This window comes from Ursus maritimus, unplaced genomic scaffold (assembly GCF_017311325.1).
Source record: "Ursus maritimus isolate PB19 unplaced genomic scaffold, ASM1731132v1 scaffold_23, whole genome shotgun sequence".
NCBI classification, from domain to species: domain Eukaryota; kingdom Metazoa; phylum Chordata; class Mammalia; order Carnivora; family Ursidae; genus Ursus; species Ursus maritimus.
This window is the reverse complement of record NW_024424786.1, coordinates 35,894,411-35,899,150: the sequence shown is the minus strand read 5'-3', so window position 1 is coordinate 35,899,150 and position 4,740 is coordinate 35,894,411. Positions and strand designations below refer to the sequence as shown.

Sequence of the window (4,740 nt, the reverse complement as noted above, 5' to 3'; positions counted from 1 at the left end):
TGCCTTCAGCTCAGGTCATGATCTCGGGGTCACGTCCGGCTCTCAGCTCAGCAGGGAGTCCGCTTCTCCCTCTCCCACTCCCCCTGCTTGTGCTCGTTCTCTCTCTCTCTCCGACAAATCACTAGACAAATCCTAAAAAAAGAAACAAAAACAGAAACCCTCAATTTTGTCAATTATATCTCAAAAGCTGAAGGCAAAAAAGCAAAGGAATGCCTTATTCCTGTAGTATCACACACAATTATTACAGGCTGAGTCACAAAATATTTTTATAAGCAAAATTAGTATGACTCACGGGGCGAGGTGGAAGTTCAGGAAATCACTCCATGAACGTGCCCCACTGCCCCATCTCACCACTCACGTCTTTATTCCAAGTCCCTAGGTCCTCAGGCACGGGACCCTTAAATTGCATTGAGTTTGGTAGGCTTGCAGGTGCATGCGAGTATTTTCCGGCATTTACGGAATTTTCGATTACGTTTGAATGGCCAAAGCTACAGAGCACTTCTTGCGTTGATCTTCTTGGGGGATACCTAGGCCAGGCCGGGCCAGAAACACTGCTCTGCTAAATTACATGGGTGGGACAAAAATGGCAAATTATTTTTGTTGTTTAACATGTGAGCCAAGTTTTAATATTATGTCTTCCTTGGGTTTGGGTCTTAAGGACGATGCTCAGTGCCGTCAACGTTGTGGAGAAATGAGCACTGCCAAGCTCGCTGGTGGAGGGGTGAAAGGTCTGACGCTTTGGGAAATAATTTTCAAATGCTTGTATTTTGTCAAATACAGACAATTTGCCAAGTGGGTAATGCATACATGAGCATTCATCATACTGTCCTCTGAATTCGTGTAGGTTTGAAATTTTCCAAATAAAAAAAATGCGTATTTGGATTTAAGGTGCGTTATTCTACTTCAGGACTCTAAAGTCAGAAATTAATCTAAAATATAACAACCATAACAACAACAAAAAGCACAGCATAATTTTCATAGAAAATCATGAAACAACCTAATACAGAATGCTAGATTCAGTTGATGAAACACTACGCAATTGTTTAAAATTACATTTATAAAGACGATGTCATACCGTGAAAATATTTATGATATAATACTACACAGAAAATGAAATTTAAGAAGTTACCATCTCTGCACCACAAAAAAAATCCAGGCTTGAGTGATGCACCTGACGGATACTTTTCCTGTTCTGTATTCTCCAAAATCCCATAATAAACATCAAAACTCTTATAATTTTAATTATAAGCTTATAACACGATAAAAAGACAAGCAGTGTTGTCCTCAAACGGCAGAGGACAATATTTTGCAAATGTTTAGAGCAAGTAAACAATTTATACAGAATCTTTCCTTAAGAAAAGTATTTGTCTCATCACAATTGACGACCACATTTTCCGCAAGAAAAGTGTCATTGCACCAGTGCTCTCATCCTTACTCCAGGTCACTTGCAGTCAATCACCCCCAGAATGGAAGTGAAGGAAGTTTGTTTTCCCTGACAGCCTGCTTTCCTTAAATGCTGACACAGAGCAGCCCCAGCACCTCAACTATTCCGGGGAAACAGCCCCACCGAAGGAAGGCACCGTGGGGCACCACAGACCGCCTGGGAAGTGCTGAGGCGGAAACTTGAAACTGGCTGTTCACACTTGGTGCACAGATGACCCCCCCCCCGCACTCTACATTGTTCATTCTTGAGTTATCTGTGCACATGTCCGTCCCCCCGGCCACATAACATGCAGCGTCTATAATTCATCTGTACGCACACACTCACACACAGCTTGCCAATGACAGGTGCAACTCAACTCTTTAAAAAATAATTAAGCCAGCCCGACAAAAGCCAGATATTCTGAATCACAGCAGGGAAAACTGGAAAAAGGAATAAGATTAAAATAGTAGCCAACATGTATGGGGTGCCTGCTGATGTCTCCCGCACTACAAATAATAATAACTGGGGCACCTGGGTGGCTCAGTCGTTAAACGTCTGCCTTCGGCTCAGGGCGTGATCCCAGGGTCCTGGGATCAAGCCCCACATCGGGCTGCCTGTTCTGCTGGGAACCTGCTTCTTCCTCTCCCACTCCCCCTGCTTGTGTTCCCTCTCTTGCTGGCTGTCTCTCTCTCTCTGTCAAATAAATAAAATCTTTAAAAATAATAATAATAATAATAATAATATAATAATAATAACAACTGGGGCACCTGGGTGGCTCAGTTGGTTAAGCGTCTGCCTTCGGCTCAGGTCATGATCTCAGGGTCCTGGGATTGAGCCCCGTGTTGGACTCCAGGCTCAGCTGAGAGTCTTTTTCTCCCTCCGCCTCTGCCCCTGTCCCTGCTCGCGCGCGCTCTCTCTCTCAAATAAATAAATAAAATCTTTAGAAAAAAAAACAAAAACCAAAACAAAACAAAAAACAAATAATAATAGCTAACCTTTATTGGATGTCGGGTACTATTCTAAGCACTTTCCGCCAATTTATTCATTTACTTCTCATATTAAACTTATGAGGTAGGTGCTATTATTTCTTCTTTTTTTTCAGGTAGGTGCTATTATTGACCTTATTTGACAGATGAGGAGTTCAAAGCACAGATTCCAACCCCAGCCAAAAGGCTGAAGACTGCATACGCTTAACCACTGCTCCGCGTGACTTGTCATGAGTACGTCCCCACATTGTCACCTTTGCGTGGTGAAGCTTTATACATGGGGACGTGTGGCAGAACAAGGATCGGTTGTATTCCATCTCTAGGAGACAGTACATCATCTGTTAGTTGGGAATCTTAAACAAAAAAACTTCAGGTACTTAATATTCCCACTGCTGGGAATTAATTCTGAAGAAGCAAGTCAAAGGAATAAGAAAGTATTCATATAAGGCTGTTTCTAGCAGTACTGTTCCTGGATCTAAAAGAAAGAAGCAAATCGCACAACCCACAAGGAACTGAAATGCCCAACGGTTAAAGAGTAATGAAATGATCTGGTGTGCGAATTCAGTGGATTAGAAGGCCTTTGCTGAGAAAAGAGTAGAGAAGACAGTGTTGAAAAAACGGGAAGTGCATAGAGAGGGCTGTCAGTTTAAGTGTCAACAAACAAGGTCAAGTACCCCACCCACCACAGTCACAGGGCTGGGAAACTTTATAACTGGACCAAAGCCTGAGAGGCCATAGACAGTTATAAATGTATTGTTCACAGAAATGAGTGTGTTTGCATGTTTTTTTGCAAATCTTTTGTACATTTGTCTAATCACTTAAATTTTTAAAGTATTTTTTTAAAGATTTTATTTATTTATTTGAGAGAGAGAGAGCATGAGCTGGGGGAAGGACAGAGGGAGAGGGAGAAGCAGACTCCCCTGATGAACAGGGAGCCTGACGAGGGGGCTCGATTCCAGGACTCCATGATCATGACCCGACCCAAAGGCAGACCATTAAGTGCCTGAGCCACCAAGCACCCCTAAAGTATTTTTTAAATAAAAATAAGGGAAACCATCATCAGGGGCTTTTTCTAACCAAATGCCAAAACCTACCTCAGGCTGGTTGAAAATCCCTGGGAAGGTAAGTTTGCAGAAGGCTTTTAAAGCATTTCTTTCCTTCAGAGCTTGGAAACAGTCCATATCATTTGGGGTCCAGGGAGGCTGAGCTGCCAGAGTCTCCGGAAACTTCTCCTGAGGGACGCCAGAGCCTGAGGTTAACCACGTCCTGTCTTCCCTTCACAAGAACCCTCACAGACCCATGTGTCTGAAGCTTACTTACTGAGCACCTACTCTGTTCCCCGACACTGATGTAGAAAGTGGAGATAGAGCAGAAACAGGAGAGAAAAAGCCCTGGACCTGATGAAGCTTACGTCCCCGCAAGAAAGAACAGACAGAAAATAAGAAAAAAATAATCATATAATTTTAGATAATGATAAGTGCATATGGAAGATAAAGCAGAGTGGTGGGGTGGGGGCGGGCAACTTCAGCTATAGGAGTGGAGGAAGACCCCTCTGGGAAAGTGACTTGAAGGGAGTCCTGAAAGTGTAACCGAGAAGAACAGGTGCACAATGACTACGTTCTACGTTCTAGAAATCCGCTGTACAACATCATGTCTATACTTAACAATACTGTATTGTACACTAAATAGATAAAGGGGATTTGAGGTACAAACCTCCTATTATAAAATCAATAAGTCACAGGGATTAAAGTACAGCCTAAGGATTGTCGTCAGTAATACTGTCACAACTTCGTATGGTGACAGATGGTAACTAACCTTGTGGTGAGCATTTCGTAATGTGTATAATTGTCCAATCACTATGTGGCATGCCTGAAACTAATAAAATATAAAAAGTCAACTTCAATTGAAAATTTTCAAAATCAAAACTGATGAACATAGGGGAAGGGAAAGAAAAATAAAATAAGATAAAAACAGAGAGGGAGGGAAGCCATAAGAGACTCTTAACCATAGGGAACAAACTGAGGGTTCCTGGTGGGGAGGTGGATGGCAGGATGGGGTAACTGGGTGATGGGTATTAAGGAGGACACTTGATGTAATGAAAGCTGGATGTTATATACAGCTGATGAACCACTAAATTTATACCCCTGAAACTAATAATACAGTATATGTTAATTAACTTGAATTTAAATAAAAAAATTTTTTAAATAATAAAATAAAATCACAAAAAAATTTAAAGGGTAGATTTCATGTTAAGTATTCTTATCACAATAAGAAGTAAAATAAAATAATTTTTATGAGGTTGCTGGAATGTGTAAAAATAAACAGACGGGA

General features: G+C 41.5%; 1 long non-coding RNA gene across 1 annotated transcript in view; it reads right to left on the bottom strand.

Moving 5' to 3' along the window:
• Nucleotides 1–97: 97 nt before the first annotated feature.
• The window catches only part of LOC121104773, a 24,311-nt gene continuing 19,668 nt past the window's right edge, over nucleotides 98–4,740 (bottom strand). Inside the window, exon 6 of the long non-coding RNA XR_005837122.1 lies at nucleotides 98–132. This is a non-coding gene — a long non-coding RNA (uncharacterized LOC121104773). The remainder of the gene's footprint in view (nucleotides 133–4,740) is intronic.